Genomic DNA, 14,847 nt, shown 5'->3' on the forward strand with positions numbered 1-14,847 from the left:
GACTTAATTTAAGACCAGCGCTCCTTAAAGCTTTTACCCAATACGATAATGTCGTCTAGATACACCATACATGTTTATCAATGCAGTCCCTTAAGCAGATGGTCCATAAGTCTTTCAAAAGTGGCAGGAGTGTTGCATAATCCAAAGGGTATCACCGTGAATTGCCACAGACCATCTCCAACGCTGAAGGCTGTCTTTTCCTTGTCCTCGCCAACAACTGCTCTAAAGGTCGAGAACCACTTCGTTCCAGTCAACGATTCCAGAGTATCATCGATCCTGGGAAGTGGATGGCTGTCCTTTTTCGTCACATAATTTAGTTTCCGTAGTCCATGCAGAACCGCATTTGACCATCCTTCTTCTTCAAGGGTAGTACCGGCGAACTCCATGGACTCGCTGATGGTTCAATTACACCATTCTCGCTTATTTCTTTTATGATCTAGCTTACAGCGTCACGTTTGGCAAATAGAACGCTTCGAGGAGCTTGACGGATTGGCCTTGCATCGCCAGTATTAATTAAATGGTTTACAACGTTGGTCCTGCCTGGTTTGTTGCCATCCTTGTCGAATATGTTGGAGTATTTGCGAAGGATTTCCTTAGCCTTGTACTGGTATTTTCCTTCCAACTCTTCCGTCCACATAAGAGTTTTGTGAGGGAGTAGCAACACAACAAAACTTTTAAAGCGCAATGAAACCCGCCGGGTATTTGTCCCCTCGCGTGGGTAATGGCAAACCTCCGAGTGTACATATTTATACCAAGAAAAAGAGCTTCTCTCTTTGTGTGATACAAAGGTGCGCCCCACAAATCGGAGGAGAAGCTCGGCCAAACACTAACATATTGTGAAAGCGCCAGTATATTATTATTATGATAATCGTAAATTAATGTTGTTTCGATAAAATACTTGATAAGATATACATAAACGAGACATGTTAAGAAAATACCGATATTTCGGGACTAACAATAACTTTTTTTTATATCACTAGTTCTCACAAACCATCCACAACCACCACCTGATGGCCAAGAAAATGAGACTAGAGCAGTGGCAGCAGAGCAGCAACTAGCAAAAGCTACGTAACAGCGGCAAAGAAATTAACAAATCAGTTGAGTGTAAAACGTGAGCGTGTTTGGAACGTTTCGACTTAAATAGTGGATAGCTGAAAATTCTATAAAAAGTACTGAAATTATATTGTATTTTATATATATTATAAATTTTTTGTCGGCATAGAGGCGGCAAATCAATCGAATAAAACACTGTGAGTAACCAGTAAACGGAAGCAGGGGCATAGGAAATTTCACGAGTGCATAGAGGAAGCACAATCAGGGGGTTCAAGAACGAGAACAAGAGAGTGAAGTGTATGTACATAGCGCGCGGTGAAGTGTATCTATACGGACTTTCTACGTTAGATTTTTATCGGAAAATTCGTATGACCGAAAAATTAGTGTACTAGAAGAGAATAAGAAAAAAAAAACGAAAAAGCAGAAATTAAGCAAATCGGCTTTCGGAAGGGAAAGTAAAAAAAGAAAATTAGTGGAAATTTTGTGCGTTGATATTTAACTAAAGAAATCCGAAAGTTAATTACAAAAATAAGTGTTGTTTCTTAGAAGAGGCTGTCTCAACCAACATACATATTTTACATTTTGCAGGAGTGGATATTTTACCACTGTTTTAAGCAAAGTCAAGCGTTCAAATAAGGTGAGTTACACTTCCACTTTCTTAAATTACCTGAAATTATGGACTTGCGCTCATTAAAGTGGTCAATAAAGAGAAAAAAATCGCTTTTTATGGCAACAACTTAGGGTCTGATTATGCATACTTCGCATAACTTCGCACAACCGTTTGTACCAGTGCACTAAAAGTGTAACTTAAGAAAATGTGAAGCAAAATCTAAACTCAACAGATCGCTAAGTTTTTAAAAGTTCTGCTAATTTCTGGGTAATGGAATACATACAAAATATGTACATACAAAGTACATACGAAATTACAAATTGAAGTTTATGCGAAGTTATGCGAAGTATGCATAATCAGACCATTAGTTTCAATATACAATTTTATGTACATACATAAATGTATTTATGTATGTATGTATGTCTCGTTTTTTGATCATATTGAGCATGTACCACTATAGGTATTTCGCATATTTGCTTTCAATTCCAACTACAACTGGCTGTTGTTGCAGTGTGATTTTTGTGTTACGTTGACACGCCTTTTTCTCGCCGACGCATTTTTCATTATGTTGCACCGTTATTTGATACCTTTTCGGTAGACAACCGCAACAAACCCAACAATACAAACGACATTGCCAATGGCTCTACTTTCTTGGCAGGCTGGATGGTTGGCTGGCATCTGATTTGGTCTCACTGCCTCGAAACCCAACACCCAACAACCAAACTACTGCCTATCATGAAGCTAGATACCGCATATGGAACACATTCCTCGAACGGTTGACCCCAAAAGCGGTGAGACGAGTTTGTTGCGGTCATTGAAATCATTCAAGTCGCCTAAACGCATTTTCCTTCAAAGGCTGCCAGCCAACCACCCGGCTACCCCACCTTGTATGTATTTCGCATTTGCCAAATGTTAAAGTTGTCCCACCCTTTTGCGTTTGTAAATACATATATACATATGTGTGTATCAGGGATGTTGCGAATATTTGCATTCGCATAATTTTACACATTCGCATTCGACATTCGAATTCCCATCAAATAATACGAATGTTTTGCGAATGCGAATGTGTACATGAGCAGAGAGTCCACTCTAATATTAATGAAATGGCTCTGAAATTGTCTAAGCAGGGTGCGGGCAATAACCGGCTAACTAAACTACGACAAATTGACAGATCTGTAGGTCGTTCCTGTAACTCTTCTCTGCCGATTATTTCTCTACTGGTAGAGAATATACGTAATTCTCTACTACTCATTACTTTTTTTTTATGCTCATGTTTACATTCGCATTCGCAAAACATTCGTATTAAGTTTAGAAAAAATTGTTGAATATAATTGTTATAAGGCCATAAAATAACAAAAACAAATAAAATATTATATATATTTGAAGTGTACTATATTTTTTCTAATATTTTTGAACACGTCCTAAAAATATCTTAGAAAATGCTGGCAACCCTAGAAAAGGCAGCAAAATTACTTTTTTGAAATATAATAGGGGTATTCTCTGAGTCTTGCAAAGCCCTTGCACGGTGCACGGATTGCACGGTTTGCAAAGCTGTCCCATAGGAAAACCGGTTTTTACCGTGCAATCTGTGCACCATGCAAGGGCTTTGCAAGACTCAGAGAATACCCCTAATATGCCCTTTTTGAATTTTGACTGCTAAATAGATTAAAACACTGTATAGGTTAAGCACTCATTCAATTTTCTAATAATTTACAAACGATGACTTAAGCTGATTACAGCTTTTTAAATGTTATTCCTAATATTCGCATTCGCACATTTGCATTCGCATTCGCGAATGTGAAAAATATGACATTCGTAACATCCATATTAAGTACATATATTTGTGTGTTATGCGTGAATGCGTGTGAATATTGAGGTACACACATTTGTATATAAGTATATTTATATATGTATTTTATGCAGCAGCAGCAACAGTTTTGTTGTTGCTTGATTTCGCCCCAAAGACGCAAGTATCGATTTAACAAACTTCAGTGGGAAAAACAAGTTCTCTTGAACATTTCTTTAACGAAAGCGAGTACAAACACTTGGGACTTACGATTAAAGCAAGCATATGCGGATTTATAACTAAATTAACGCTTAATTAAAAATAAAGGTGAATAAGTATTCTTCGGATGTGAGTGCAAGTGCATAGTTAACTGTCAATGCTGGGAGGCAGCATGTGCATAGAATTGATTTTTCGCATAAGTTTATATGTACATACATACATACGTTGATATGCCATTTCTCCTCTGGGCTGTCTTAATGCTATTTGATTCGGATTTGTTGAGATCGAAGACTCTTATCAGAAGTATTTAGAAGAAAAGAAAATTAGTAAAGCAAAATTATTGCAAACATATATGTAATAAATTGATAAGAAACACTAATTACATACATACACAAGGGAATGAAATAAAAATGAGATTGGTATCAAGCAAATACAGTGCCGGCCACTTGAGCTCTTTGGAGTACTCAGTATCGATACTTTTAAAAATCGGGTGCTGTCGATTCTTTTGAGAATCGAGTTCTGAGTACTTTTGGTATCGATACAGCCCTGCACTACAACATACATATGCACATAAAAATAATCAGAGAAAAATTAAGGAAATAAAGTATCAGGTGATATTAAAAAATTCCGCGGATTTTTGGGAAAGTTTTTGAAAGAATTTCGGTCGGTAAATTTTTTTATCATCAAGAGAGTTTTGCAGATGTCGAAATAAATGGAAATCAGACGGTGCAATATCGGGGCTATAAGGTGGATGCTTTGAAACTTCCCAACCAAGTTCACTCAAATAGTTCCGAATCATCAAAGATGTGTGTGACCTGACATTGTCATGATGGACAATTATATTAAACAACAGATTTGTAAAATAATAGCTAGAGAAAATACCGCCCCTCAAGGCAATGCCTTCAAATAAAAACCGTTTTTTCGCTCTCCTGTAAAATTTGAGTGCCGTAAGATGGGCGGTTTTGCAAAAACATCGACGATATGTACTTAAGTACTATGTAATAGGGACGTTGCGAATGTGGAATTTTAGATATCCGCGGATGCGAATGCGGATGCGGATGTTAAAAAGCTAACATCCGCGGATGCGACTGCGCATGCGGATGTCAAGTATTTTTAAGAAATAATTTAGGTGGGCAAATTAGGTGATTTAGGTAAATAAAAAATGGAAAAGGTAGTCATTTTAAGTAATTTTTTTTTTTTTAATTTAGTACTTGAATTTAAAAATTGGAAATGGGTTAAAGCCTGTTTCTTAAAGTGTCGTAAATCAAACCTGCGTCACTAAATAACTACTCGCCCAAGGCGAATAACTTAAAAAAATTGAAACTTGACAAAATTGTAAATTCTCTCCAATAACTCCTTTTTGAGAATTGCATCGGCGCTGCAAATGTCGGATGTATCCTCCTGCCTTTCATCTTCACAATCTAGCATCATGAAAAGACCGTTGTTTAAACACCGTTATTTTCCACATAATTCTTCATTCTCATTCTTTTGGTTGTTTCAGAATTTGGAGAACCTGTAACATCATCGGCGATTTTCGATTTTAGTTTTTGTAATTCATTTTTAGTCCTTTCTTCTGGGACTGGTTTGAAAAATGTGTGCTTATAGCGAGGTTGTAAATAGGTGGATATGGCAAATAAAATGTGATTTTCTAGGAAAGAAAATTTCGAAGAAAATTCTGTTTGAAAGTCGTGGCTGCCAGCCGAATTACTTTAAAATCTTGTTATTTTGTTAAAAAGGAACCTAGTTTTTTTTATAATAATTTGAATTATTGGAATCACGGATAAGGTCTCCGATCTGCTTAGTTCCCGGGTGACTTCTTGAAATGGTTCACCTGTATTGAATAGCTTCTAATTAGTTTTTTTTTTTATTAGCTGAGATCGACTTTTCCTAATTGCAGGAAGTCACAATTACTTACTCACCGCTGTCAGTATCATATCAAATCCGTTTTGTTTTTATTACTTACCTCCTTTTTATTAGCTCGGGATGTAACTATGTAATATTGATGCGCCTAAAAGATGCAGCGATTTCTATTCTCAAGTTACATAGCTGATGACAGTACGATTAGAAATTATAATAGCAAGGTTTCAGTTTTTTAAACTATAATTTTATTTCATTCCATGTGCTCCATGTGCTTTGATATTTTGAGGCAAATGTACGCAAATTTTCAACATATCGTTAATATAATATGGATATGGCTGAAATGCAAAAAAGCCACAACTAACTAAAATCTTGTTATTGCATAAAACGATGTGGGGACTTATGATTCGAGGAAATGCATCATAATTTATCAAACAGTGAATTTTGGATTTTTAGTTAGTTACGGATTTTTGTATTTCAGCGACGAGGTGAGTTACGCCCTTTTCATACTATACTAACGATATATTGCGTTCCAAGCCCCACTCCTCAATAGATATTAAGTTGGCCTTGAAATGATTCCTATTTGATTTGGGAACTTGGTTGTCAACTTTTTCACATTCCATTTTACTTTTATTTCGCTATGTGCAAATTTTGATAATTATCAAAAAATTAAAATAAATGTTGTTGTTTTCGAGTACACAGAGGAGTATTTGCGTAGTAAAAACAGTGTTTTTCTGCTAAGTAATAAAAGAAAACACGGAACTTAATCTTAATAAGCCGTTGTATGAAAAAAAAGATTACACTTATGTAGAAATATACTAGCGATGCATCCAGTTGTTTAATGTTCGATAGTTACATAATTCTTACCTAATGAAATAATTCATTTACCGCGCAAAATATCGATTCTCGTTATAGCTAGACGTTGGACATTTCCGATGGAAATACCTATTTAAGGATCTTACTCTTTGGCTTTAAATTACAAAAGAGAGGGGATTTAGGGGAACAGTTTTAACGTAGAATCTCCACAGGCCAAAGATATTAGCTAAAATTTTTACTTTGTTTGCCATGGAATGGAGGAGCCAATAGAGCTTTTAATACTGATTCAAATGAAAGATATATATATATCGGTTCGAGGCCATAAAACAGAGAAACTCTTACTTTTTTGAAGCATTTTTGTTCCAGCTGAATCGGACGATATCATTTTTGTTGGCAGATTCTGTAACCAGTTAGCGACAATTTTCGAATCGGTATCGGTTTTGTTGACGTATGATGTGAAATATTTTTACGTCAACAAGTGAAGTAATGAAAGTTTTTTCTTAACTTGAAATGCATATAATGGCGAAGGTTTAATGTAAAGAATCAGTATCGAGTACCGATAAGGAAGTATTGGGGACCGAAATCATTTTAAGTATTGGGTACCGACAATTCAGCACATCACTAGACGGCAGTTTTATTTGCTGCTCTCAGTTGTCAACTCTAGGGTGACGTCACGCCAAAATTACTCTCACGAATTCAGCTGCAATCGGCGCAATCTTGTATTCTATCCATGATACAAAAAAGAAGGTAGTTTCAATAAACAACTTTTGACGGATAATAAAATTTTTTGAAGTTTCATAAGTTTTTTTGTTAAGTTTGATAATATTAAAACAATAAATGGGAATCGTATTTTCTTTCCCACATTTATACCAATTTAATATTTCAAATGAAAAATCATTATCAGTGCTACATATGTAATTTTTTTACTTACGTGGTTCGCACGTTTTTTTATTAACAATATATAAAATATGTAATGTTAAAGGAGACTTCATTGAAATTGTTCTTTTTATTTTATAATAAAAATCACGAGAGCATTATGTTGTTATTTTTTCATTTTCTTATTTTGTATGCAATCTTGCAATTTAAAAATCTAATTCTAAAGCATTCTCTTTCCAAATAAGTCCTTTTATAATCGCCAATTCCATGTGAATAAATTGTTCTCATAACTTAACATGCAAAAAAAAAACAAATTGAGAAAAATTATTTTTGTTTTACTTTATCATTTGGGAATATTTGTTCACATGAAATTCGTGAAAATTTACTTTTAAATTTCTCATCAGATTTTGCAAAAAAATTAGGCTTTGTGATTAGCGTATCACCATTAATTCAACAAATTTGGAATTTAAAATTTTCAATATATGCAAAAAACTTGAATTCGGCTTGCGCAGACCGCCCTCCGATAAGCAATTAGCATAAGTATAATTTTGATCACTTTCTTTATCCGTTCTGAAACCTAGTCCACCCCCTGTTTGAGATTATGCATTAATTTTTAGGTTCATCATATTCGACATCTTTGGGTGGAATGAAGTCTTCTGTTAAAAAAAAAAATATTACTGCTCGAGATCAGGTAGCATGAGTTTAATGAAATATCATAATTTTATTAAAAGTCAAATGGTTAACAACAACAACGAATGTCATTAAATGAAACTACCTTCTTTTTTGTATCATGATTCTATTATTCTTGTTTGCCAGATATACGTTTCATCAGTGCACTTGCACCATATTCGCATTCGCAAAAGCTCCGCATTGATTAATGCGAATGCGAATGTTAAAATTAATGCGGAAGCTCCGCGGTTGCGAATGCGAATGCGAATATTCGCAACAACCCTGCTATGTAAGTACAAACGAGGGCGGCACTTTGAGAGCTACTAAGTAAGTACTGCGCATGATTTTTTCCGTTAACGAATAATATTATTTTTCTTTTGTAGTTGTACTCATAAAAAGACAAGTAAATGCCGGTCGATTTATCATTTTTTTTTTATATATTTGTAAGACTGTTAGCTTTGGTTATCACATGTATAGTACAGTACCTTGTACGAATTTATGCTATTCCCACAGCAATTTCAAACAAAATTTACTAACCAACTATCTAACTGCGTGCTCTGTTTAGTTTCACGGTGAATTTTGTTACTTACTTGCTAATCAGTGCTAAGGCCCTTTGCCTTGTTGGCGTTCGGTGTAATTTGCATTATTAAATTCCTATATTTAGCAATTTGAACAGTTTGCGGTGCTTTATGTGATAGAGGTTGCTCGAACAGTAGCTGTGTGGTGTAACCATAGATACCCAGTAGCAAATATCTACCAAGCAGTGCTTTCAGGTACATTCTAGTGGTAGAGAATCTTGCATTCGGGGAACGTTTTCCATTTCATTGGATAGATTTGAAAATGCCGAGAAAGGAAAATTGGTTTCGCAAGTAATCAGATATAGTTGCTTAATTTACTGTAGGTCGGAGGTGATTTGCTTAGCCGAGTAAAAAAGAAGGGGATGTATCCAAACTACAACTTCTTAAACATCCCTGCCTCCACCAAGAATCCGAAAACATCGTCCCGATATAAAAATGTTCATTCCTAGTAAGTATATCAAGTAAAAAATGTGATATACGTTTATTTTCCGTGTGATTTACCGGATCCAACTATTTAATAGTTTTGGCTAGATTGGGACCTATGATTGCAGTGAAACCTGACATCGCCGAGGAACGAAGAATGGTAGTCTGTAGCACCAGGCAGACACACCATTCTACTTGGTTATCCCTTGATCCAAAACCATAAAGTCAACAACGTTAGTATCGATAGAAGGTATGCTTATAGTGTGTTTTTTTGTGATATGCGAGATCCAAACGTCCACTTGGACTGGAAATTTATGAACTGCTGTCACAAATCAAAGCCGACAAATTCGCTTCTCGACCATCAATCTTGGTTTCGGAGAACATTCTTCAACAACACGAGATAAGAATGCCGTTTAGTTCGTTCATGGAATTTCCGCCTACCCCAAGAAAAAAACAGTTGACACGATGAGGAGTGACTCGCTGCTGTTGAGCGCTATGAATGTGATGTGTATGAGTGCAATTGTGAGATGAGGTGGAAAGCAAACCTTTTGTTTTCGGGAGAAGAAATTCTATAAAAAAAAAATTAGGTGACTAGGTACTTAGTCTAATCCGTAAGAATAGAGATACTTTGTTCATAGCCAGATATCGTGGAATCACACTCTGTCAAACCAGTGCGTAGAGGTTCAAAATTGGCATTTTGTGTTCACAATTCACCCAGTTTGATTAATTATTATTTTTTAAATTAAAGCTAATAAAATTTGCAAGATACCACTGAAACAGAAGAATCGATTTTCTTCAAATTACTACTTTTTCTGCACTTTGCACTAAAAAATGTAATACAAACAAACAATAATTCGAAAATCGGGCTTAACTGGTCTCTTGGAAATTTTATTAGCTTTCACTTAAAAAAAAAAATAATCAACTTGATTGAAAATTGAAAGCTCGAATTACAGAACTGAATCGTTCAGGTACCATCTTATACAAGAGAATTCAGCTGCTGGTCAGTTTTGCAGCTGAATGAAATGGGAAGCGAATGGGTCTACAGGTGAACGAGGGGAGGCCGAGGGCATCTCTTGTTATCAAACAATTAACGTTGAGAGCTGTGTTGCCATATTCACAGATTTAACTGTATGTAATACCATGTCCCCACCGGAGCTAACCACGTAGTTATGGCTGTTGAGTTGGTTATCCCTATGGTTCACTGAGATGGTTAAAAGCTAACCAACTCGAAACCACGTCGAAAACCTGATACAACCCTGTGTTTTCCCGCCATATGTGGGTCATTAGCGTAAAAAGGTAAAAAATTCGTTCCTTACTAGTGTTTGGACTTTACTAAAATCAGATTAGTATTACTCCGGTTTTTGAAAAAATTTGAAATCTACTCCTCTACTCCGATTGACTTCAAATCTATTCCGTTTTTTTTTTTCATTCCCGTTATGCCCCTCTTGGGGCCGTTTTTTTAATTCTTCACCCTCTTGGGGCCGTTTTTTAAGTGTTCACCACAGGTTTCAGTAAAAAAATTGAAAGTAAGCCAAATCTCACTGTTAAAAAGTAACTCTTTCATAGCAATGCGTCAATAAAGTAACTTCGTTATTTTTTGATGTATGGCTGTAGAAATTGGCGGATGCAGAACTATACTTAAGTTGTTAAGAAATATATGTAGAATAAAATTTAAATAAAGTAGAAAAGGTTTAGATCATATTGCTCTTTCAAAAATTAAGTGTTAGAAACGTTGTACTTTATAGAAAATGCTAAATATTACCTAAATATGTAACATACTATCCTTACATTGCCTCGGGTTCCTATTTTTCCTTGAATAGAAAATATTTAAATCAAACAATTAATGTCAGAAACGAAAATAAAAAATTCATTCTAGTATGGAAAATTTGTTTTTGCTCAGATTTTTAGTCCTGAATCGAGTTTTAAGGTCCGAACACTGTTCGCTACATTTGTACTGCTTTATAAACCAAACCTTAAACCGCAGTGTGGACAGCAATAGTTAGTGATGTGGTTAAGTTCGATTTGAGATGGTTCACTTTTTGGTGGGGACATGTTATAAATTACAATTTTTTAGATAAACTACATACTTTTTCGAAATCTCATATTTGAACGAATGAATTAAAAAGAGGCAATGGAGGTGCAGCGTTTCTTTCTTTGCATTCCACTAGCCACAACAAATGTTGAAAGAATTTTTTCTCTAAATAAGCGTTAAATTAGAAATTCCAGCACTCTGTGTTATTAAAAAAAAAAAAGTCTCTAAAACGTGCTTCAGGTTATTCTAAATTCGAGGTATCGAATCAACTGTATAAAACACTAGCAAATTAATTTACGAAAAATAATGAAATTTATCTCATTAAAAAAATAATGTGATAACAATCTTCCATTTTATAAAGACTGAGCATAATATACTTGTTTGCATTTGTTGCGTTACCCATAGTGACGATCTATAGAGGTGAAGATCTTCGTGACAGTCGACACTTAAGGCCAGTATGCAGCTCTCAAGAAAGCAAAAACTCCACATAAAATGACGGACAAGAAATGGGTAAGAGATTTTCTTGTGTTAAATCTCCTTAAAGTAGTACACACGGTTTTCTAAAGTTTTTTTTTGTGAAGAAAGAGCACAAGACAACCCATGTTTGCATCAGAAATATATGCCCGTTCCAATATTTCTTGAGGAATAGCCCGAACACAATGAAAACGACGAGCTACGGACCACAGCTGTCAAATTATTTTAACAAGTACTTTTATGTATGTAGATAAATATTTTGGTGACGACTGGGCTACGCGACGACTGTGGTTGTAGACAGATTAGATCTATTTCTATATTTCCAGCGACAGATAAGGTTCTTCATCATCGTTTATCTCAAATTCATACAAATTAATGATGTCGCTGCCGCGTTCAAAAAAATCATGTCTTCATCGACAAAGCGTTTAGATAATGAAGATAACAAATTGGAAGCTGTGCCCGTAGCCAGGGTTAGAATTACGGCGAGCTTAAATCGGAGTAAATGACATGAAAAATTGTAGCAGAAAATAAAGTCCCGTAGTAGATTTTTTATAGGTCGCTCGTTTACTGGAGAACGTCATAATCCAAAGAGACATCTTGATTTAGTTACATAAGTATGCAAAATGGCCAAAAAATGTGTTACGCTATCCTGCAATTGTTTTCCTGGAATTTTACCCTATAAACCTTAGACTCTACAATCTCTCTTTAGCTAAAGTAAGGAACGAAATGGATTTTTAATCACAGAGTTATCATTTAATATTTCATGCAAGGGTTGCATATTTTAGTGAAAGATTGGATACAACTATCTTTAAAATGGCGTTTCAACTATTCTTATCGTCGAGAAATTACGAAAGTTATGCCAATCTCAGAAAGAATACCTTTAAGAGGTATATTTATGTTTAGATATAGCATGTGCTAAATAAAAATACAAACTAGTCTAATATTATTACTTTATTATTTTGGAATTAAAAACGTAGTAAATTTAAAATTTTCTCTAAAACTGTAGTAAATCTACTACGATCGTAGTAACCGTTTAACCATTTGCTTGAAAGCTTGTTTACGTTAAAATGGCTTCCGTTAATCCATTTCTTCTTAGAAGCAGTTAATGGTGTTAAACAGATATTAGGGAAGATTAAAGTATACTAATAAAACTGTAGCCGTTGATCAATTATGACGTGTTTTAATAATTACTGCTATGCGGTAATAAAACATTTGAGAGTTTTTTAATAAATATGTAAGTATCTATGTACGTAATGGCTTTATGACTTTCGATGTGGTATTTTTTATTTTATTTTTTTTTATTCAAATAAAACAATAAATTTTGTTAAAGACATTTGAGTCTATATAGTGCGTATCACATTTATAGATCCCCTACATATTGACAATTAATTTTAATGTTATTCAATTATAATTCTTTTATAAAAACATAGTTTATTCTTTAACAAATCCGTATAAACTCAACTTTCAAACTTTGGTAAATTTTAGTAAGCAAACTTTAGATTTTCTACAGAGATTTTGAGTATGTACTTTTATAGACCATTAAATTTTCGTATAATAAAGTGCAAGTTTGAATTAGCTGGGACTTGCCGTTGACTCTTGGCAATTTTTTTTTTTGTTGCGGGCGTTGCTCATTTTGTCCATATATAAAATAAAAAAAATCATCGTTTATGTTCGACAATTTATTATTATTTTCCCAATTTCGGCTGCCTTATAAAAATATAAAAGGTATTAATTTTAAATAAAGAAGTGTCGAATATTTCAAATGGATAGCTCTTATTACATTAACTGGCACAATATCTCTTTATGGTCCTTACGTATGAAGAAAAACCACTGATATATGTCTGTGGTCATAAGCAATAACCGCCTAAGTCTAAAAACCTGAATTCGAGAAAACGCGTTTTAAACATTTGGATTGTAATATTAACCTTATGGGGAAACCAAAATATGTTCGCCTATAACTTTTTAAATAGCCCAGCTGGCGGGATGGGGATTTCACATACACATGTAATAAATAGTAGTTGCAGAAATGATAGCATTCATAACTCAATTCTTTCTTAAGTCGACCTAGGCGGTTATTGCTTATGACCACAGATGTTCATATCTGTTTACATTTGCTATTTTGTTAGCCAGATGGGACTCCGTACTTGTACTTATAAATAGATTTAAAACTGATCCATGCATATGTACATATGTTCTAAACAGTTTGTTATACTAGTAGTATTAACAAACAAAAAAAAAACAAAGTACGGAGGTGTGAATGAAGCGAAATGTTAAAATTTGAAAGAGTTCATGAAAGAAAAATCGATTAATGTACATACATACATTCCTACTAGACCAAATCAATAGATTAACAAAATCGTGTTTTTTATTCGTTTTCAATAAAAGCTTTCAAGCAATAAACGATTAACTTCACGCATAGGCACAGGCAAAAGTGAAAAACAGCTGTAAGTTGGCCATTAAAAGAAAATTGATTAGACATTGTGAACAACTTCTAAACATCATGATCATGATAAAAAGTCGTATGAATTAGGGGCCAAAAAATGCACCCAACCAAGTGCGAACAATTAAGTAGAAAGGAAAAACGAATGAATTGGAGCGTTTTTTTTCATTAAGAATTTAAGATTGCTTAGAAAAGCAATAATATGACGAATAAACAATAGCATGCAAACGTGTTGAAGGCTATTAAAGCTAAATGAGATAGGTTTTTAATTGATTTGAGTGTAATAAATAAATAATAAAAGTCTTCAAACAATGGAGAAAATGTGAAACATTTTGATATGCTAAGGAAATTACTTAATGCAGTAAATAGTTTGAAGAGTACAGTTTTTTGACAAAAGCACCTGCCACTTTTAGCTACATATGTATGTATAATCAACCCTACATATCGATGGTCCTCTGCAATAACGACACAATTCAAAATTTAAAAAATAAAAACTGTTTCCATTGTTAAGAGGCTCTTGTCTCTAATCCGTGTCTAATCCATTTCCAACCCTTGCTTAAGTAAGCAGTAAGGATTGCTAAACTAAGTACTAAAGTTTAGACATTGATCCGATAAGGACACTGGTCGACGGCCAAAATTTACCAGAGACGCCGTTATGAAGTTCGTATGTAAAATCACCCCCTGATTCCGAAAATCAAGGTTATTTTTAATTTTATGGTACCGTTTTTGAGATATTTGCAATTTACCGTTTTTGCAAAAAAAAAAAAAAAATTGGGTCCACTTAATCATATATATCTCAAGAACGAACTAAGCAATTCCAAAACGGTTTGAAGCTTTTAAAAGGTAATAAAAGCTTATATAAGCTGTGCATACAACACTTTTTGCTAGGCCCTGTAGATTCAAAGATAACGAACAATCATTACCGATTTTTTCAATTTTTTTTGTAAAAATATAAAAAAAGTTGTATTTTGCGGGGAAGGATCTCGAAAACCTTTTATTTTTTTGCAGATTTTT

The 14,847-nt window shown here is 34.3% G+C and overlaps 1 protein-coding gene across 2 annotated transcripts in view; it reads left to right on the forward strand.

Annotated features, from left to right (window-relative positions):
- Positions 1-989: 989 nt before the first annotated feature.
- Positions 990-14,847, forward strand: part of LOC118745677 (dihydropyrimidinase-like) — an 84,268-nt gene continuing 70,410 nt past the window's right edge. For both annotated transcript variants that reach the window (XM_036479251.1, XM_036479260.1), the window contains exon 1: positions 990-1,690. The gene's annotated coding sequence lies outside the window, so the exon portion shown is untranslated. The remainder of the gene's footprint in view (positions 1,691-14,847) is intronic.

The sequence above is a fragment of the Rhagoletis pomonella genome, unplaced genomic scaffold, assembly GCF_013731165.1.
Source record: "Rhagoletis pomonella isolate Grant_MI unplaced genomic scaffold, Rhpom_1.0 Rhpom_scaffold_00001, whole genome shotgun sequence".
NCBI lineage: Eukaryota > Metazoa > Arthropoda > Insecta > Diptera > Tephritidae > Rhagoletis > Rhagoletis pomonella.